Source organism: Acanthopagrus latus, chromosome 18 (assembly GCF_904848185.1).
Source record: "Acanthopagrus latus isolate v.2019 chromosome 18, fAcaLat1.1, whole genome shotgun sequence".
Classification (NCBI taxonomy): Eukaryota; Metazoa; Chordata; class Actinopteri; order Spariformes; family Sparidae; genus Acanthopagrus; species Acanthopagrus latus.
This window is the reverse complement of record NC_051056.1, coordinates 17,209,717-17,232,873: the sequence shown is the minus strand read 5'-3', so window position 1 is coordinate 17,232,873 and position 23,157 is coordinate 17,209,717. Positions and strand designations below refer to the sequence as shown.

General features: G+C 39.5%; 1 protein-coding gene across 2 annotated transcripts in view; it reads right to left on the bottom strand.

Moving 5' to 3' along the window:
* Positions 1 to 22,458, bottom strand: part of nlgn3a (neuroligin 3a) — a 202,962-nt gene extending 180,504 nt beyond the window's left edge. Inside the window, exon 1 of one of the 2 annotated variants that reach the window (XM_037077248.1) lies at positions 21,858 to 22,458. The gene's annotated coding sequence lies outside the window, so the exon portion shown is untranslated. The remainder of the gene's footprint in view (positions 1 to 21,857) is intronic. The other variant, XM_037077251.1, reaches the window with a different exon arrangement.
* Positions 22,459 to 23,157: the final 699 nt, after the last annotated feature.

Genomic DNA, 23,157 nt, shown 5'->3' with positions numbered 1-23,157 from the left:
ATGCGGAAGTGGCTGTTGATGCCAAGTCAACCCTTGATTTACCAAACTGTAATTTCTTCAAATAAACCCTCCTAGCCATTGTCCAGAGAACAACGATCATCTACTTTGATCATCGAATTACACTTCTCTCACCACCCACCTATTTCCACACACACCCAAACACACGCACTCACTCAGCGCAATTGCAAGCCGTTGATTCCCAGAAGACAGAATGCAATTTCCTGCACCATGCTTCCAGGTGTTTCTAAGATACAGCAAAAAAAATAAAATAAATAAAAAATACTTGCCTGACCAGCTCTGCAACTTTATGAGTAGTGCCAAGATGCCTGGCCTGGCATGTTGACAGCACTGTGAAAAATAAATGTAAACCATGGTTTTCAATAATCGTTCAATATATGTCAAACAGAGATGCCTAATTTCAATTAAGATAAAATGCACAGTATGTCATTTCTGCCACGAGGGGTAAACAAAATAGACGAAAAAGACGTGAGTAACGTGGGATCATGGGAGTTCTTTTCTTCACTGTCAAATAATGTTTTGATCATGTTAGAATTAGTTCGCCAACTTCTCTCCTCACTCTCTTACTCTTCACAGAAGTAATCACCAAATAATCGCACTGTTACATTGAATACATTTGAAGATCCCTCTGGATTTGAACTTTGTTAGATATATCTGGGTTAATGTGGGTATACAAATAGGGTTGGGTAGTTTTGTGGTGTACGAGCTTGAACCGGTTTGATTTTGTGCCAACCAACTGAACCAGCATCTGTCGGGTATAACTCTGAGGGGAGAGAACTAGCAGCATGTGGATAGTTAGCAGGATCTTGGGGATCACTGATCAGCTCAGCACCACAGGACTGTGGTGCTGCTACACTCTCATTCATGGGCTCTCACTGTGATCCTCTTGAAAGCGACTGAGTCTCATGCAATATCTAGTGGTTACATTTGTATTACCATGTGGTCCAATCTTTGGCCATTTATCAAACCGATGTTTAAATCGGCCCAACTTTTAACAACTCAATAGTCACAATAAATATCACGATAAACTTGACATATCCAGACAATTTTTGGCGGAAATGTTTTGTAGTTTTTAATCTTGATCTGTAAAGCATTTCTTGCTTTTAAAGTACAAAAATTAAATCCAATCTAAATCCAGCCCCTGCAAGAGGAGCTGATGGACATGTTTGAGTTTTTCACCAGCTAATTCCTTACACAGTAACTGACTACTTTTGATTGGTTTATTTTTGTAAAAGGACACTGATACCACTGGGCGGCACACAAGGGCTTGCAGCTGAACACTCCCTCACCCCAGTGCCAGCCAGTCCTCCTCCACCCCACTAAGGCTTAATACTCATTCTTAGAGGAACACTGCGGCTCTTAGTGCCCAAGAAGCCGGGCCAGGGTGGGGGTGCACTGCAGCACAGAAGGTTGACTTCAACAATAGTGACTCAGATTTCCCTCCATTATCTTAGAGGAAGGACGAAAATGTGTTTCTGGCTTTTTTCTTTGACATTGGATACGCTTTTGGAACTCTGTAGCAGTGGACATATTTAATAATAATCTGACAGCTGAATTAAATTCACTTGATAAATGTTACCTCCATTATAGCATATTTGAATAAGGAGTTGGGAACATTCTTTTTAATATTACACCGCTGCCATTCTGTACTTGTGCTATTCTATCTGTGTGTGTGTCGGTTCACGTATTTGGATCCACGTTCATCTGTCTGTCTCTGCTATCAAATCAAAAATCATATTGCCTGTCCTTCTAGACATAAAGTTGCCTGTGCAGTTTGCTGCTGAAAGACGTCTTCTAGCTTGGAGGTTAATCTGGGATTTGTGCGGCTATATGAATCAGCATTAAGACCCTGACACTGACATAATAGTGGGGTTGCATTCTCAGACACAGTTTAACAGAGTAATGGAGATCTCATTGCTGATGTCCACGGTGGCCGTCTAGAGGAGGCCAGATTGCTGCAGTACACAGTCTGCTGTCCTCATCAGTCCTGCTATCAGGCCGGGCTGTTGGAGCTGACCCCCATCAGATATCAGCCACAGACCTCCTTCTCTGTCCCCCTGACCCTTTAGCATCACCGCAATAATGTGGAAAGAAGGGCGGAGAGGAGGTAACAGGCATTTTAGATTTTGACTCTACTGCCAAAGAAAGAGTATTGCAGATAGAGATGTACAATTATACCAAAGAAATTGCAAAGTGATTTACTTGAACACCGAACATTTCGGCTTTGTGATGTATAGAAGTTCCTCTTTGCGTGTTTCAAATGTATCATCTCCACTGCTCCTGTGATAAGACTTCGTGTGGGAAGAGAAATATATGTTTGATCAAATCACACCAAGATATACACCACTGCACGGTAAGTATCTGGAAGAAACTCCACTTAATTTGACCAACAGATGTGACTGCAAAAGTCTCTCTGGGTGGGAGAGCTCAAACTCAAAATGAATGCTGAGGTGGTTCAGTAGGAGAGTGCAATGTGGGAGGTGCAGCGATTTTCATTTCCAGAATCAATTCCGTCAGCAGCACAGTGGAGAGATCATGAACTTGTGGACAATTATCCCACAGATGACAAGAAGAGTCCAATCATGGCGAGGTAATGGTGCTTCGTTTTCATTCTGTGAAAAACCTCAAAATAAAAGCTATAATTACTCTCACACAATTACAGCCTAGTAGCACCTTGTTTTCCTGAATGGTCTCAAAATTTACCGTGGAGGTTAAACGGGATATTTGCCCTCTTGTATTTATTTGTCGTTTCTGCTAAACGACCTGAATCATTTTGCAATGTGGGAACTAAAGCATTAACAGGTATTAATCAAACCCCAGAAACACAGCTCACTATGACACAAAATGGGCAAAGGCATTGGAAATCCAACTTGGATGATAAATTTGTATTTTAATGTTTTTGAGTGTTTTGGTCTACATTTCAGTTAAATTGTTATCAGATGACAGCAGATGAGTTACGAGATTTAATTATTACCAATGTGTTCCACCTTTGCTGCTCTCCACACAAACTGTATACAAACTGAATGCAACTAAAGCCTGTTCACACATGACTGGTCAGTACCACGAGGACTTCAAAGACTGCCTACAGATTCGGTATTCATTTGCAGAGAGATATTCTTATACAGTTTGTTATATTACATAATTCCAGAACCAGCCATAAAAATTCAATAGCTACATTATTCATTTCACATTTATTTCAATCACCAAATTATCTTGACCAAGATTTACCCCTGAGAGACGTCCAGTAAGAATGAATCATACCATAAAAAGTCAAATGTAATTTAAAAAACAGAAGAGGGATTCACTTTGTAGTCCAGTAGACATCACCCAGGAAGTTTTGAGAAATGATAGCCAATGCCCCTAACTTTAATTATCTCACAACACCGGGCATGAGCATTACACCAATTATCTTTCTTTGGGCATCCACTGGGAAGAAACGTTACCCATGGCAGGTTCTCTATAGGGGATGCTTTGGCAGCTGCACATCTAATTACACCTATGGGGAGAATCTCTTGGATATCAGTACGGTCCAATTTATGCTCATACTGGGCAATTAACAGCCCCTGTATGCCCACGGCAATGACTGAGCATTTAGTTTTATTAAAAGTACTCAATGTACATGTGTCATGTTTAGACATGTATTCTACCTCTTATGAGAGGATTTCTGTGGACAAGTGTGACTGATGCATATGCGGCTTAACCTCCTCTCAACCATGTACTCTCTATGTAGTGTTTAATTGCATGAATATTTCATCAGTTACTGCAAGTCCTTTCACATGGTGTATCAGCAAGATCGCAACTTTTTAGATACCCGCCTGAATAATTCATTTCAACACACGATTTTGTGCTATCCAGTTCCATGCAGTGCTTGGAAATCTGAAAGACAGATCAGGAGGTATTAATACTTAATGTTTTCCATTCTATCAATGAAGTTGATTTCTTGCATCTGTTTCTCTGTAAGAGGAAAAAGCAAAGCCCACCCAAACAAAGACTCATATTCATGCAAATGCTAAAGTGTGTGGGCCCAGCATAGGCATTCACTCTCCAAAGGTCAGTAGAAGATCTGTCTATTCCAATTGCCTATTTGGCCAAAACAAAAACAACATGTAAAATGAGAAACATACTATTTCACATTTCAATACACCAGATGTAGAGATGTGAGTTTTCAGATTAGCCATATACACTGTTTTCGATATTTTGCTCCATTCAAAGTAATCAGAGATTAAATTTTCAAAAGGTCAGCTGGAACAGCACAGCCCTCGGCAAACTTGAGGCACACCCTTTCAGGAGGGTCTATCTTCAATAATGTATGAATGCTTGCTGTTTCATTAAAATATATTCCAATTCACCCATGTCTTTGATGAATATCTCATTACTGAGATAACCCTTTTATGCAAATAAAATGTCAGTGTTTTGACTGTTTTTTGGACAGAATTCAGAGTGAAATGATTCAGTTCCCATTTTTCAGCTGGGCGGCTTTGAGAGCGAGTGCACCCCACAGTCAGTCTGCTCCTTATAAAACAGGATGGCACTTCGGAGCTGTTTCAGCATTACTAATGATTATTCTGCGCTTTGTCATGCACTTGATGCAAGATTGGAACAGTCACTAACTCATAATAAAGTTCATACATAATAAATGTCTGTTATTCTCTGAAATAATAGATGATTGTCTAACTGCTGCTACTGCAAGTCAATAGAGTTGAGAAAGTGATCATCTTTATGGATGCTTTGTATTTTTTGGTTATCAAGCAGCATTTATCAATATATTACTTACTTCACAAAGTCTATGCAACATTTCCCTGAGGCTATTGATGTTTACCATTTCTTCAAAAAAATATTTTCCAGAGTACTTTGCTTTAGGTCCAATGGTATTTCAGTTTACCCATATGGATAAGCCTCATTTTTATTTAGCCTTTCAGCTGCCATGCTTGGATGAATGGAAAGAAAAGCCTCTGGGAACTCAGAATACAAATGAGACTGAAAACGCTTCAACACATGGCATGTCAGAAATGATAAGTTTTTAATATTTTCCCAACCTTCCTGTCTCCTGGTGCCCTCTTAGACTTCAGATTACTGACAGGCCACTTCATATTTCCAGATCTGGAGTGCGAGCGAGGTTACAAGCCTCACCCATGGCAGATGACCACAGGTGACATCCCTTTGATAGAGAGGGTCAAGGTCTCAACTGTATCCCCCCCCCCACCCTCACCACTTGGCAGCATGCCTTTTTCAGGAGCAGACTTGAGTGTTTTTTCACACTCCTGTCTTGTGCGCATGACTGCTGACACTAAGGCCACTGGCCCTTACGTGTTTGTTTTTAAAGCAGCTGCCAGAGTTAAGTGAACTCTAACCAGTGAATGAACAAAGAAGTAGATGCAAATGCTGTAGACATTCCAAGCAAATATCAACATTAAGCAAACAACAGATGTTATCAGAAATGGAAAGTTGCTGACAAATGTGTATATCTTTGATTAAATTGTGCATCTACTAAAAAATATTATCACATGTTTAACCCTGACACATTTGTGAATTAACCTCTTCCAAGTAACTTTCTCGACTCGTCATCAAGGAAGTGAAAATGCAAACTATACAATACCTGATTGCTTCACGGTCAATTAAGGCTTAGAGGGAAGGCAGATAAGATCAATGCCGTTCTTCCACAGGATTTATTGGAGAATTAAGACACGTTAGGAAATGTCCAACATCTCCAACCATTAAAACTTTTAGGGCTTGTGTGGGAGTCTGTGTGTAAATAAAAGAGGGCAATAATAAGCTCCCTAGTCCTGATAATTGCAGTCAATTTAGCTATGAGTAGATGTGAGGGTGAATGGAGCTGGTGTTATCTACATGGGACCAGCCTGTGATAGTAACGCAGAGTCCCAGGGTCCTGGGAGACTAATAACACAGTCGGATTACTGAGCGCTCACTCTGCTTGCACCAAGGACATTTGCCAATAACAACTTTATCTGCCTCCTCCATGCGCCTTGGGTTCTGGCATTTGTAACTGCTGGAAATTAAGAATCGCTTTGTTTTGTCTCCAGGCTGGGGATTGCTGACTGTGGCTGTAATCAAGAAAAAAAAAGATTCTTTCAAAACCCTTTTTGATAAAAACCTCGAGCAATTTCATCATGTCACTGTCATTTTGCCATGTCCTTATCAGTTGATTAATCAGTTGTCAGCTGAAGACAACCATTTGAGGTTTCAGAAGATTTTTTTATGTGACGACAGTTGCCCGCTTCGTTCACAGGGATGTCATTATTACACCAGCGCATTACTTATTAATGGGGCTGACAAAGGCCAAAAAATCTTGATTTGCATACATATAGCAAAGCCATTTTGACCCCCATCATTGTATGCTTGTGTCTGGTAACATTTCCACCTCTCTTCAAAATCAACCATTAAAATCTACAGCATGTGGTTATGATATGATGTAACAGATTTTACTGCAGCAACAAGCAAGAGCCCCTAATGTGAGCTGAAACAAATAGCTGACTTCTTGATTTGTTGATCAACAAAAAATCCAAAAATTGGCTAATTGTTTCAGTAATTTACAGGCAAAAGTTCTTAAATATTCAGTGCTTCCAGCTGTACGATCATAAGTCTATCATGCGAATATTAACATTCCTACTTTATGCTACATTATACTTCTACTCCACTACATTTCAAAGTTTTTACTCCACTGAATTTGTCTGACACATTAAGTTACTGTATACTTTTCAGATTTCAATTCTTCATCCCTTTCCTATAGAGCAAAAATCATGTACCTCCAGATGTGTTGATTTTGAATGACTGTGATGAACTGATGAATGGAGTGCTCCTTAATGGTTTGAGAACATGCTCCTATTAAAAACCCTTTAGTAGTTACAATTATCTACACTTAAACTTCTACAGTAGTAAAATGAAACATACATATCAATCGGCAGTTATAACCCAAGAGCATCAGATATCAAACACTGACTGGGACCATTTTACTGCACAACGAGTTGACTTTTGATACCCTAAGTCCATTACACTGATAACATTTGCAAACTTTTACTTTAAGGGGTAATTTGTAAGACAGCCAGAATTTTAGAAACTTTCAAAAAATGAATTTAATTTATCAATAGAATGTGAATGTGAAGACACAACAGCGTTGCCATTATGTTAGAGATATCTACACAGTACACTGTGTCGCAGAGATCAAGTTAGCTTGCTAACCAGCTAGCCGCAAACTGCCCTGTCACATAATACGAGCCAGCTAAGAGCAGCAGTTGTCAGCCTGATTTGATATGCTGCCACCTGTGTTTTGGGAGCTTTATCTGAATTCTGGCCATATTTCACAAATTACATATTTAAGTGAGGTTTTGAATGCAGGACTTTTACATGTATCAGAATCAGAATCAGAAATCCTTTAATGTCCCGCAGATGGGGAAATTTGTTTGTCCCAGCAGTGACAGAATATTACAAGAACAAAAACCAATAGCAAAAATAAACAATATAATTAAAAAGGGAAGAAACAGAATAGACGTGGATACATATTTATATGATATGGTGCATAATTAACAGCAAATTTTTATACACAGATTTTAAATACAAATAGTTAATATGGGTGTTAAGGAAATTGACCAGATGGTGCAAAAACAGAAATGATAATAAGTTCTCTGTAGAGAACTTTTGTAGATGGCAGTGAGGGGAGTTGTGGTCAAAGTCTACGGTGTACAGAGTGAACAGGAAAGAGGCCAAGACTGTTCCCTGTGGGTCCCCTGTACTGCAGATTATTGTGTCCAACACATAGACCTGAGTCCTTACATACTGTGGCTGGTTAGTGAGGTAATCGAGGATCCAGGATGTGAGGTGTTGGTTCACCCCTGCGAGCCCCAGCTTGTCCCCCAAAAGTGCAGGCTGTATAGTGTTAAAAGCACTGGAGAAATCAAAGAACATGATCTTCACAGTGCTTCCAGGCTTCTCGAGGTGAGACAGTGATCTGTCCAGGAGGAAGATGATGGGGTCATTCACTCCGATGCCAGGTTGATATGCAAACTATAGTGGGTCCATAAAAGGACCCACCAGAGGGTGGAGATGGCCGCTCCAGGGCCTTAGAATTAGACTCAAATACTGTAGGGTACTGTATACTTTGGGACAAATCAAAGACTTTTAAATATATTTTCACTGCATTTTCTTGTATGTTATTGATACTGATTCATTTATTAATAAATTAGTCAACAAAACAATCATCAGTTTGATCAACAGCAGCCCTAGCACCCAATTCTCAAATTCAGCACACACTGAAGATTATTTCCATCATGCTGTCTCAACCTTATGAATAATGTAAAAATGTAGTCGACTCTGACAGCTATACACTTGAACTGAAATAAACACAATAAGAATTCAAAATGAAAATATGGCAATAACTTGATTTCCTGTGAATACAGTGAATTCAATAATTCTTTGCTCTCTAAGACAGAGGTCACCAACATTTGGAGATTGTGAGCTACCTCAGTAAAATGGAGTAATATGGAGGGCTACATGTTTGCTCAGTTTACCATTAAATCATGAATATTATGTCTTTAATAGGCCACATGTTTTAGAAGACAGTCTAGATTTAAGGTGCCCAGCGGGCGACTCATATGCTCATTGCGGGATACCAGGAGCTTGCAGGCACCATGTTCGCTACCCCTGCTCTTAAAGCATATCTACTGTCCACATGCACTACTGTAAACATGCAGATGTTCCCCCTTTATATGTGCCATTGTGCCACACTGCACAGTATGAAAAAATGTTGCCACTCTTCCCTGAAACGGGCCAGATGCTCCTAATGCTGCTGCACCGTAGGGAGCACCTGACATTAACACAGTGCTCTTCAGGGCTGTGTTTAATATGTAGAGGAGCCCTTTTCTCTTTAAGCAGACAGCACCCTCATTGGTGTGCCTCACCGTCTCACTAGCTTGAAGAGATGAATTCAAACACTGACCCCTATCCGGTGGCTAGCATGCACATGCCTGAGGTGATGAAGTAAATTGCAGACAGAGATTTTTTGAAATGCTGTCGGTCAGGTTTAAAATTGTTTAAACATACTCATCCCTCTCATGTCAATTGTTGGTGAAGAGTTCAAACCGTGTACTCAGCCTTGTTCCTCCCAGGCTGAGCTCAGCTCATGACTTAATTGCTGCCTAGGGCTCATTTTTCCTTGCTAAGAGATATCAAAAGGGATCTCAATGGACAGGTCCCAGATTTTCCTCCTAAATTAGTTTCCATAGAAACTGTAGAAATGCAGGTGCTGCTGTACCCCATTTCTTTCTGGGAACTTTCTACTTTAATAGTTTTGAGGAGAATCAAACCATTTCATTCTAATCTCTAACCTGTCAAACATCTATCAAAGAACTCACACACTCATAACACAAACACACACAAATACACCCACCAGGCTAAATGGTATTTTACAGAATTGGGTTTTGCTGGCTTTTATTTGGTCTTAACTATTGAATTCCAGCAAACAGAATGAGCTATGATGTGCCCCTTTGTAATCTTAAACATCTACATTAGGTGCTACGTGTGAGAGATGGTAGTATATTACTCCTATAACAGCTACAGGTAAGGATGATTAATTATCCATTAATCTGTCCATCATTTTCAGAAAGGATTAGTTGCTTGGTCTAGAACATTTCAAAGAATTGGTAAAATAAAACTCAAGATTGCATGTTTTTGTTTTAAGTGAAATAAAGTCCTCAGATGTCTTGTTTTGCCCACAATCCAAAGACATTTATTTAACATAACAGAGGACTAAAGAAACCACACAAAAATATCCAACTAGTTCCCAGCCTCCATGATATCTTGCAGAAATTATATATGCGGCTTCCAGCGCATCCTGTGACCAGAAACAGCGTTTTCCATGGTAACTAGATGCTAATCCTCCTAGAGTGATTGGTACAGCACAAATGAAATGAAAATCATGAAAATCTAGGTTGGCATTATTATTATTTATTATCCCACTTATGATAACAATACATTCAGTACATTTACATCCACAGCTTAGTTGGATTACAGCCATAGTATGCTTCTCAATCAGACAACTGCAATTGTCCAATATACATGCTGGTGAGAAAATCGAATTATTGGCCGAAGCATGTCATACCCCGGTACGATAGGTGGCACTGTACCCATTTCAGCTAGCGGTAATAGAGCCACCTCCGGCTGACTTTTTTACCAGCAACAACAAACTCTGCCTCGCCATTCGAGAAAGATGGCGCACGAAGAGTGAGAAAAAGCTACAAATTTGTACATTTCGTATATGGTGTACATGATAATTACACAAAGTAGATGCACAGTGGCGCTCTTGCTTGCGGTAATTTCAGAGGAAAGACGCTGCCACCGCCATCCTTCTATTTCCGGCTCACGGCCCCAGGAGAAAAATCTCGAGCCTGCGCAGAACGCAAAATCCAAATCCAATCTGAGGAAACGTATAATTGCAGGAGTAATGCGACTATCAATCGAATAATCTAGGTGTTTTAATCCAACGTCAGAAATCCGTTCTGGGTTGATTTTAATCAGATTAAGGTGTATACATGCATCTTAACAATCCAAATATAGTCGGACTAACCCAGCCAGCTAACTTCCTGTCTAGTACGCGGCTAACTTAAAGAGGAATAAAATTATTTAAGGGGGGTTTGCAAGGGTTGTGATGCTCAAAAAAAATGTACCCACAGATTTACAGCCCTTTCTTTCATGATGGAGACTTATGGAAAAAAGTCTTTTTGGGCCCTAGTGCATCACTTACACGGTTCAGCCACAATGAAAATTGTCTTCAAAGCCTGGCACTCTTCCTGGGGGTGTGTTCTCTAGCCTTGAAAGTGTTGCCGGTGCATCGTTTTTTATTATAGTTTGCTACTTACTGTAGTTATGCCGAGAACCAAAACCACCCCAAAACACCCCAGTGACCTCCCCCGGAAACTCATGAATACACTTTTGAGAAGCTGGAATCGGAGAAATTGGACATTTTCATTTAATTTCTTCAAATAACTCATAATGATTAATCAATGATCCAAATAGTTGACAAAGAATCGATTAATCAAGTAATCTATGTATCTTAAACACCTGTATAGTGGATATGTCTTCGGAGTTGCAAATTATGTAGCAGTGAAATGTTCGAGTAGAATTCAATTAAGCCATGATACTTACAGTTTTCCCAAAAGGCACTTCGCTAATTTGCAGTTAGTCTGACTTGTCATAAATGACTTTAAGGCTGTGCTAGATGTGAGCTCAGTGTGTGGTTAGGATTCCTCATCACTGCCTGAATAAGTTCCTTTCAATTAAAGTGACATAAACCTGTCTCAGAGATGAAGAAGAAGAACCTGAGAATATGCCAGTGAATAAAAGTGCAGAAGGTTCACACAGTAAAGCATACGCAGCTCCATTCCTTGTCACACACTGAACAGGCAGCACAGTGACAACTGGAGCTTTTTGTCATGTTTGATATTAAACTTGTGGGCACAGATTTCACTGTAAGGCCATTTGTTAGACTACAGACCACTTTCAGCACTATATAAATAGCAACACAGGGCAGAGCTTCACAGATTAAGAGTGGGCACTTTTATACCATGTATGATATGAATGTTCCCACCTGCCCTCAAACAAACCACCTGTCACCTCATGGCAGTCTGGTGTACTTAGCAGCCTAGAATTTATTATTCACTGTAACCTTCTCAACCTGCTCAAACAGCAGCAATTAAAACCACACAGCATGTGGGTTCAGAGTGGCAGAAGAAGTACAGCGATGCAAGTGAAACAGGGCTGAACGATAGACTGAGAGCAGCTGCTGTGAACTGAAAAGCATTGTATTGATGCGTTACATAATAAGACATAAAAGGCTGGCATGAAAGCAACATTGTATGATGGCATGAGATGAAGAAACACTGAGTTGTGTCTTGCCCAGTCTTCAAGCTGATGGGGGCCTTAATACTGGGGCTCAGTGGCTATTTCAGTGCTTGTTCCCATCAGGGATGGGTCTTAGCAACATGCCACAGGACATTATTTCATGCATCACTGAGTTGCCTTGAAACTAATGCAGTCAGTTCTTGATTTTGGGGGCTTCTGCAGAGCTGAGTTTTTATAGAATATTTTGATACTTTGTCACTCAATCCGTGTAACCTCAATTTACCTTGTCAATGTGTGAACCTGCTGGCGGATTAAAAACACAAACTTTACAAACTTGCAATGGAGATTCTTGTTATTCCTTTAGTATCAAAAAAGACAATATGTGGTAAAGGCGCAGCAATGGAGCCTTAATTCATCACTTGCTGCCTGTGGAAACAAAGATAATGGGAATTAGCATTTTACAGGTCCTTTCTTTAAACACTGAAGGCCATTATAACTGTGGAAAACAACCTCTGGGAACAATGGCCTCACAGTACAGCACAGTATTACATATAAAACTAAGCTGAGACCTGTGATTTGTGCTTGTAATTGTATGCTGTCTTGTCCAGTCCTGATTACTCCTTATGAGGCTGCCTGAAACGTGATGCTGATCTGTCTTTGCCACAACACCAGGATATTTTTACTGCTTAGAATAATTACCATGTTGCAAATTGTAGATATACAGTGATTTATTCTGTGAACTATGGTCATTATGTTATTGTCACAATGTTCTTTATCTTGACAATACTCATTAGCTCCATCCTGATCCACAAAGAGAGATTCAGTGTGTTCTGCTTGTGTGCATCCATCATCGCAACCTTTTAAAATGAGCAAATAATAAACTGGAAATCCCAGCATGAGGGTTTCCTACACTTCAGAGTGTGTTATTATTAGAGCCCTACTGTTGACTCTAGGGGCTGATGGCGATACCGATATTAGGAAGTGAAAAAATACCGATATTGATGTAAGAGCTAATATAAACAAATGTTTTTTGCAGTGATCCCTCAAAAATGGTTATCAAGCTCTTGTGACAAAAATATGTAACAGAGGAGGGATATTCTACAGTTAAACAATAAACTTTATGGTGTAAAATGACATCAGTGCACTTTAACAGTAAACTTTACGAGGAATTTAATCATGATAAAATACCACAAGTATATTTTTTTGCATTATAATCTTTAAAAACAATAGTTTTCATATTGGTGGATATCAGGGAACATGCTTATTATGTACATTGGAATTGACAATTTTCTAGATCAAGTCTGTACGTTCCTTACAGCTGATCCAATGGGATGGTGAAATGTAAAAATGTGTGTCAAGTTTAGGTTCCAAGCAAGGCTTCTTCATGATTTCCTTTGAAGATGGCTGTGCATGAGCTAATATAATAACAGTAAATGTATCTGTCTATTTGAATTATGGATCACAACAAAGAAGCTAGGATTTGAAAGTAGCAAGAAGTCACACAGTAAGAAAAGAAAATTAAATATATTGATGCATCAAGATCAGAGCTGTACCATCAATCAAAATATAATAGAAATTGCCAATATGGCCAAGTATCATCAAAATCACAAGAAGCTTCAATGTTTTAATAAAAGTAAAATGTGTGACATTTGAGGTCCTAGCCAACAAAGCTTGCTCTCCAGAGATCAGAAAAGTGGATAGTTTGGTACAGACCCCAACAAATGACACATCATCAGGATTTTTTTTTCTCTTTGAAAATAAAATAAACTGTGATTAAAAATGGATAATATCAAAGTAATACTAACACAATCTCAAAATATAGTAACATAATCGCAAATTGATCTCTTACACCTTATATAGATGCATCAATGAAAGTTTTATAATCACATGGTAGCCCTGTGAATGAGAATCTAGTCAAATCATGAGGTGCTTAGTGAGTCCCACCTTTTATTGATAACCTGTCTAATTTGACTGGATTGCAAACAAGTGCCAAGCTTTGAGTCCAACCTTTCCTGATAAACCTCTCACCTTTACAAAGCCGTTTAACCTTTTCTTCAGAAGTCACATGGCTGCTCTCTGAGAAATTATGCATCACTTATGTATTTATGTATCTGTTTTCCAGAGCTAAAATATGCTAAATAAAAATGCTTTGCCTGTATAGATAAGGCTTGTTTAGATAAAGTATGAATTATTTTTCTTGTAAATTGACCAAGGCTAGCTTTGCTCCAGGTAACTTAACATTACTTGCATGTAAGTCAGTTTGAATACAGAGATAAAAACACAAACACACACTTACAGGGTTACAAATCCCAAACAGAGAAACCACATTTCTGCAACCTCTTATGCTCTATCGTGATGCAACTATTGCCCTGACTGTAGGAGATAGTGCTTCCTTTAAATGTTAATCATTGGACCAAAATAATTAGCCGCTGGTCTAGTGTAACACCCCGTGTCAAATGAAGAGCAGGACTTTCCAGTGGAGAGTGATTGCACTTGAAAGTCTGGAAGATTACCACACATCAGCATAGCCTCAGACGAAATTTCCCGCTTGGCAAACTTGATATTTGCTATGCAATTGCCTCCAAGGTTTTGAAGATTTAGCAGAGAAACTTGTGATTGTTGGACAGAACATCTACAGAGACGTCTGTGTGCAACTCCACTCGAATACTGTAGACTTATTTGAATTCAGAGCGGACATCCACAGCCATGCTGCATCCCTTACAGAGAGAGACCCAGGGAGAGAGAGGCTTGATGAGGTTTTAAATCTTAATGCCCTTACTTGTTTTGTCATTTCGGAGTGGACACATCAGCAGATAATGATATTAAAACGAAATAAGACTGTCCCCATTTATGTACTCGTCATTTTTTTCTTCACGACAGACATTTGTTTAGACCGTGGAGATGTCAGATCTCCCGAGGCCTTGTTCGCTGAATTAATTGTTAAGACTCGAGCCCGCTCTTTCTCATGATAAAGGGAATTAGACTGTCAAACAGCAATATCCATTTGGAGAGGCTCCCAGTATTGATTTTTGAATTTTGTTTTGAGACACTGCGAGAGATTGTGTCTCTGACTGTCTGTGAGTCATCTGAGAAACATTTACCAACTTCTGACACAGTTATCTTTGCACAACACTTAGAATAACCTCAGGGGAAATCAAAGAGTGGTAGACAAGAATGATAAAGAAACTGCTCAGTGACTCAATGTTGGTTAACCGAAGAAAAGGACCTTAAACTAACTGAGGATTAGAGAATACATCTGTGAACTGATCCATGAGTTGCATTCACAGCCAGTTAGACTGTAAGTAGTGCAGAAGAACCCCGTGACCTGGCTCCAAATTGCAGTCTGGCATAAATATTGATCAAAGAGGCAGGCGCTTCTACAGGCTGACAGAGTTTAAAGGCAGGACAGGCCAGACAAAGAGAAGTGGACAGCTACGCGGTGGATGAATATACAAGTGCCCCACACACACACACACACACACACACACACACACACACACACACACACACACACACACACACACACACACACACACACACACACACTACACTTTGAGACCAACAAGATAAAAAGCACTTCAATTAGTGCTGGAAATATTGATTGCTATGCTTTTCTTCATGTGTCCATTATAAAACAGGAGAGCAGCTACAGAGCAGATGGGTTGTTTATCTTCTGCAGCATCTACATTATTTTTTTTTTTAACTTGAACTTGCCATTGACACACATGCATCCTGTTGTTTCCCTCAATATTTATTATGTGCAATTAAAATAATTCACCATAGTCATCGGTTTCATGTTTATTAATCTGAAAGTGTTCTGGAGAAGGCTTCTCGTGTGTCTCAGCCTCACATCGATCATCACAAGATTTACGCATATGAAAAGTGCCCCACGTTTGCTGCCGCCTACATTTAGCTCTGCATGCTTTTTGCGTGACTATTTTAGCAACACAATTATTAATGTGACAGCAGTGTTTACACGTGTCAGCATAAATTATTGATATTTGTGGCGCTCTGCTATAAATAGTGCCGAAGGAGAGGGCTTGTGCCTTTATCCTCTGACAGCCTTTCCATCGCTGTCACTGGCCACTCTCAGTTTATACACTACAATTGTAAATGGGCTCACAGATAAGGAAGTGCTTCTCTCACACTATTCATCTGTGAGGCAGGTCGATTTGTGCTCTGTCTGTGTCACTCACATATATTAACAAATTACTGCACTTCCCACTGATGGGATAAACAAAACCAAAATGTGACTTCTTGAACTTGTTTTATCAACTTCTCCCACAAATGCAGTGTGGTCAAGTTAGAGCTGGAATGATTAATCTAATTACCAATCAAACAAAAATGAATCAGCAACTATGCAACAAGCAACAAGCTATTTGAAAGCATCACCTTTGCCTCTGTAGAAATGTTGAAAATCAATGTCTGAAACTTAATAATGACAATAACTCTTGTGCAGAATTTAAAATTATGCAAAAATTATCTTAAGCTGAGCTCTTAAGAATTTGCTTAACCCCATCCCAACATACTGTATATCAGTTAATTTTAGGCTATCACAGATACACATTACCAGTTAAAAGTTTGGACACACCTTCTCATTTAATGGTTTCTCTTTATTTTCATGACTATTTACATTGTAGATTCTCACTGAAGGAATCAAAACTATGAATGAACACATATGAAATTATGTGGTAAACAAAAAAATGTGAAATAACATAACATGTTTTATATTTTAGATTCTTTAAAATAGCCACCCTTTGCTTTGATTATTGTTTTGCAGACTCTTGGCATTCTCTCGATGAGCTACATTAGGTAGTTACCTGAAATGGTTTTTCAACAGTCTTTTTGGCCCTTATGCCCTTCGCTCTGCAGTCCATCTCATCTCAAACCATCTCAACTGGGTTTAGGTCAGGTGACTGTGGAGGCCAGGTCATCTGGCGCAGCACTCCATCACTCTCCTTCTTGGTCAAATAGCCCTTTCACAGCCTGGAGGTGTGTTTGGTGTCATTGTCCTACTAAAAAAAAAAATGATGGTCCAACTAAACGCAAACCCGACGGGATGGCATGTCACTGCAGGATGCTGTCGTAGCCATCAGATCTCAAATTTTGACTCATCAGACCAAAGCACAGATTTCCACTGGTCTAATGTCCATTCCTTGTGTTTTTTAGCCCAAACAAATCTCTTCTGCTTGTTGCTTTTCTTTAGTAGTGGTTTTTTAGCAGCTATTTGACCATATAGGCCTGATTTGTGCAGTCTCCTCACACAGTTGATGTAGTGATGTGCCTGCTACTAGAACTCAGTGTGGCATTCATCTGGGCTCTAATCTGAGGTGCTGTTAACTTGCAATTTCTGAAGTTGGTGACTTGGATGAAGTTATATTCAGCAGCAGAGGCGACTCTTGGTCTTCCGTTCCTAGGGTGGTGCTCATGTGAGCCAGTTTCGTCATAGCGCTTGAGTTTTTGTGACAGCACTTGGGGTCACATTCAAAGTTTTTGCAATTTTTCAGACTGACTGACCTTCAGTTCTTAAAGTAATGATGGACTGTCATTTCTCTTTACTTAGCTGATTGGCTCTTGCCATAATATGAATTCTCACAGTTGTCAAATAGGGCTGTCAACTGGGTACCAACCCGACTTCTGCACAACACCACTGATGGTCCCAAACCCATTAAGAAAGCAAGAAATTCCACAAATGAACCCTGACAAGGCATGCCTGTGAAGTGAAAACCATTTCAGGTGACTACATCATGAAGCTCACTGAGAGAAGGCCGAGGGTTTGCAGAGCTGTCAACAAAGCAAAGGGTGGCTACTTTGAGGAATCTAAAATATGAAACATAGTTAGAGTTATTTCACACTTTTATGTTTACTACATAGTTCCATATGTGTTCATTCATGTTCATTCACAATGTAAATACTCATGAAAATCAAGAAAAACCATTAAATGAGAAGGTGTGTCCAAACCTTTGACTGGTAGTGTATACACAAACAATGTCAATATGTGCTTAGGAAGTTTGCCTACATTTCCACCACAGACAGCAGATTTTAAAATTCTGGTACACTGCAAATGCGGAGAGATCTATCTGCTCTGGATAGGCTTGATAAGCATTGTATGAACTGATTTGGCAGAAAGAAGCAGACCTCCATTTATATGTAAAAGTGCTATGGAAATCTTGTCAGAAATGCCTGTTTATACTATTTCTTTTTTATATTAAAATATGAATATTTCACATATCATTATGATATGCTTGGTAAAAATATTCAGGATGGACACAATACACTACATTACTACAACTAATTCTCACAATTACATTCTCCTCTTCTGCTACCCAGAACCTCCAAGTATGCAAATATTTTCAGTTTCCCATTACACTTGTGTTAGCTTTACATTGATCCCACAATACCATAATCTTATTAACGTTAATGTGAATGTAAAAGATAAACTGTGTGTTAAGCACAACAGCATATCAATTTTTGTCAGACCTGCATCATAGGAAACTGGATGTCTTTAAGTTTCATGACACGTCAGCTGAAACATGTTCAGTTGTCTACGATACAGCACTGAGAATTACCATGACCTGGATGACTGAGAACCTTCACCACAGCATATTATTAATTCACTTCTGACCATAATAAGTGGAGTGGAAGCCATAGGCCTATGAGGTGTGTGTGTCAACTAGAAAAGAAGCTGGTAGAAATGAATCAATACTGTTGAAAATAAATATCTAAACCATTTCAAATATTCAGGATCAATATTTTTGATTATTTTGACAACACTAACTCTTACATACAGAACCTCAACTCACATTTAAGGTGAGCATGAAGCAAACCCACTCCCTTTAGCAAATTCATTTTAAAACATCATTCCAGCTTCGAACTGCTGAAGGGAAGAGAAACTTTTAAACTGTCAATGACAAGGTGGTGATATAAAACTTTAAAGTTTTGAGTAAATCTACATATCTGTGGATTTAACTTTGCTTTTAACTTTTGATTCCAGACAAGGGAAGCAGGAAACTGATAAATACAGCTGTATCCAAATCAAGTAAAATACATTTAAATCACTGCTCCTCTCTTTCCTTATCTTTGCTCTTTTCTTCCAACCCTCCACACTTCACTCTAATAATGGTCTGGCCTTATCATTCATCATATCACTTATTTGTCTTCTATTTTCTTGTACTCTCTGTGCCTCTTTCACTCCCCTGCTTTCTCTTCCTTCTCACTTCTGCAGCTTTGTTGAGTGAAGTCAGTCAAAGCCAGGGGATCTCTGGAAATCCAAACAGATTACGGGGTAAGAAGGACCTTGGAGAACCAAACTTTCTATCCTCTCTGAGGTGATAAATGTCAGCCTTGGTTTTAGCCGCCGCAATGATATACATTACGAAGGGGCATTCCATCAGACCTGTTCTTCCACTGAGACTCATTTGTAACAGTGACCGTATTTGAGATATTTATCACGATTGGTTTTCAAAACGGATAACACCTGACATGGGCTTTCCTCCAAAAAATGTTAACAAGCCCGATCATTTTCCCTGGACTACAATTACGGGTCTACTGGTGAGGATGGATGCCGAATCTGTGGCTGCAGTGACAGGCTGTACTGAGGAGCTGCATGCCGTAATGGTTTACCATTGCTCAGTGTCCGTATGAATGAGAGAGCATGCCATTAGCACCACAGGCTGCTCCATGTTGGTGTCTCCAATAATGGGCCAATCAATGAGAACACAGGACTCAGGACTTGAGAGCACAAAAACAAGGAATTGAAAGCATTAATGATGTCCATCCACGGCTCTCGGACAATTTGTCTGTAAATATGTAACAGACCCTTGAGTGCGCAGAATAATTCACATGACTGTGATGTTATTGAAGATGCACATCCGCAGCCATAAAAATAAGAGCTTTTTGTGGTATTATGACGAGAACTTCTGCACTGCGGCATTAATATTGTTGAACAGCACTGTCTGCTATTGGGGGTGCAGAGCACAAACTGAAATCTAAGATGATGTGTCCATGCGATTTTTTTTCCATTAGGAAGAGAAAGGGGTTTTGGAGGGATAGGCATTCGAAACTCTCCACATCCAAGAACAGATCCCAATTATAGATCTGGGCTGTGGCCGTCTCAGTCTACTTTCCTTCAGATCATACTCTGGAGTGCATGCATTTTCTCCCTCAGCAAAACAAACACAAGACACATTCACATTCTAAACTGCTTGCGGTGAGGACAGCGGCAACCCGAGAGAGAGCAAGAGAGAAGGACTATTTGAAATCATGTCAGTATGTTCTAGCTGGAAGATAGTTTTACCCAGAGCTCCCCAGCATAGGAGACAGGGGCACGCTGCGAAGAATCATCTTCAAAGTGAATAACTGTGTGAAACTACCATCTGTTTGCTCAGACATATGAGTCTGGTGATTTAAAAACGACTTACTTTAAGAGCAGGATGTTGTAAGCTTTGATGTCAGCAACAAGATTATAATGCTTTATATATCTGACTAAATACAGTTATTTTGTCTAAATGATGTATTCTCGGACAGTGCTGCACTGCAAAATAAAAGGAAATACCGAAAACATTTTGATTTCAATTATCATCTGGCTTACTTCTCTACAATTCCTGTACAAAGTCCACTGGTCATCTTTTTCCACACAGCATTGTTATATTGGTGCAGTGGGAGCTTATTTAAATTGAAATATAGTGCATGCTGTTGAGATCTCTATGGTGTAATGACTGAGTTATCCTTGTCTCACTGGAACCCCTCCCCTCCTTTCTAATTGAACAATCAGTTTGCAAACATAGCAGATGCGTGCAACTCCCACTGGTACAACTGGGCACCAAACACCATTGTAATAGTGGGTCTTACTTACCCGACAGACAAAAAACACAGACTGTAAATCAAGCTCGGCCAAAGAGGGGGCATCGTTGGCCTGTCATAAAGTTCAATTTGGCCAGATGTTTTTGCAAATATTCCTAAAATCTAATAATATTCATGTCATTTTATTTTTAAGAGGTAAAAACACTAATGGAGGATCCCTACTTATTTTTCATAATCCGGGCATGGTGGGGAGAGTGGAGCATCTTTTTATTGATACCATAAAACATTTGTTGTAGGTGTTTGCTACTCGCTCATTGCCCACCATTCATTTTTAATTTTTGATGGAAAAAAGGTTAAGCTTTTCTGCTCTATATTCATCCATGAGACAAGTAGAGCTGTGTAGTTCATCGATATACATTATTTGGATGGCCATTATAATGTTTATGATGCTAATAGACCTTTGCAACTGTATAATACATGGTTTATAATAATAAATGTTATTGCGTGTTAACAGTGAATTAACTAAAGTTTAATTAACATCTATAACATGTATTAATGGGTTGCCAATTGCACATATATAAAACCTTTATGTGACTAGGAATCCACATAGGGATTAAAATCTCCTACAAGTGAGACCTAGTCAAGATAGGGTCAGAAAAGCAGCATCAAGGACATGACAAAACAACAAAACATCACATTAAAAATCACATCAAATCACAAAAGCGATAATGAACAATAATGAAGCGATGATTTCAAGAAAGGCAGGAAACGCAACAACGCAGAGGCTGGAAGCAGCAACTGTTTAAAAAGTTCTTGTCAATAAATGAGACAGCACATCACAGTTGTTTTCAACACATTTTCTATTAGTCTAGTTATCCGTTAATAGACTCAGAGCTTGTGTCAGCGCAGCGTGCAACACACGAGCAGAGTGTCCGATCTGATGAAGGGCCTTCCACATACAACAACCGCGCAGCAACCAACACCAAACAAGGACGTGATGTTACATCAGACCCACTGATGACACGTGGAAAATCAAGCACCTCCACACCACACGCAGAGAGCCTCGTGTCGCCTGCACCACTGGCTTCTTCCTACCGTGACGTCACATCATCACCATGGACAGCGACAGAGGCAGCTGAACAGTGCAACAGAAACACAAGTGTGGAATAAAATGAAGATGTACTCACCATTGACGTTGAAAGAGTTCGTTAGTGTCTACATACTTCAACTCCCGTCAAACTTCAGCTGCACTCAGCTGGCCCTTCTGAGAAGTTAGCAGACTCAAGTCACGGCTCCCTTGATGTAAAGTTGAAACAGTAAATGTTTGGATGTCCGGCCATTAATATGCAACATCGTCCCCGGCGCTGTAACGTCACTCCAGTCTTCTTAATCCCAATGTATGCACTCGCCACTAAGTACCTTTTACTTTTATGCAAACGGACTGGCTGTTGATAGACTTGGCTTTGTGTCAGACAGCAGTCCCAGGAGAGAGAAACAGCCTGGAGAGGTGAGGAGGAGGAGGAGGAGGAGGGCGGCGGTTGCACCTGTCATATGCTAACCGCTAACATGTTAGCACCTCTGTCTCTGAACTTAAGTGATGTTTCTTCGCTGGTAAGTCTTGCTTCACCGACAAAAAGCTGTTTCCTCAGGAGGCCATAGCATACAGAGTCCCCACTTTTGTAGACTGCTGGTCACAAGAACTCTAAAACATTTTTTCAATGTCGAACTAAAGTTTTTCTTTTGCTTTGGCTAGCTTCCTGAAGCAACTTCCTGTCAATAATTAACACCTGAGAGAACAACACCACAATCAGAGGTTCCGCTTTGATACCCCACTCCCCAATATTTGATTATTTAATAATTGTTAGACTAGATGTATCAAATACGTGTATCTGAAATGTATGTTCAATAATGTATGTGTTTTATGCTTAATTTATTTTAGTAGACTAATTACTTGAGTGATTTTGGGGCACTGTGGTTTCAGTGCAGAAAAATGAGACCATAGCACAGACAGAAACATTTTTTTCAAAGGAAATTCTTAATGAGAAGTTGCTTTGAGGGCCAGTTCTGTGTACTGATACAAAAATAACAATGTTGGCTCGGGGCAGGACTTGTTAGTAAAGTATGTGTGGTTGACAATCCTAGATTGCACTGTGCAAATCCCCAAAAGCTAATGTACACTGGCTAAATATTACATAAGATGTTTAAAAGTAAAAGATGAGCTATGCTGGGTACAATGAAAACAACCTAATAAACCACATGTGATATAATGATAATGGTTGTAATCACTGAAATGCAAGTTGTGTTTTTACTCGGATGATACTTGTCACATCGACTACAATCACTAAACATATTCTTCAAGAGAAAACCATGGTGACATTTCCACGGGGGCACATGTCTGTTTGTATTACTTGATTATGAGGGTTTTGAGAACTTAGTGTTGCTTCAATGAAACCTTTAGTATATGACGGAGAGACATTCTCATCGGAT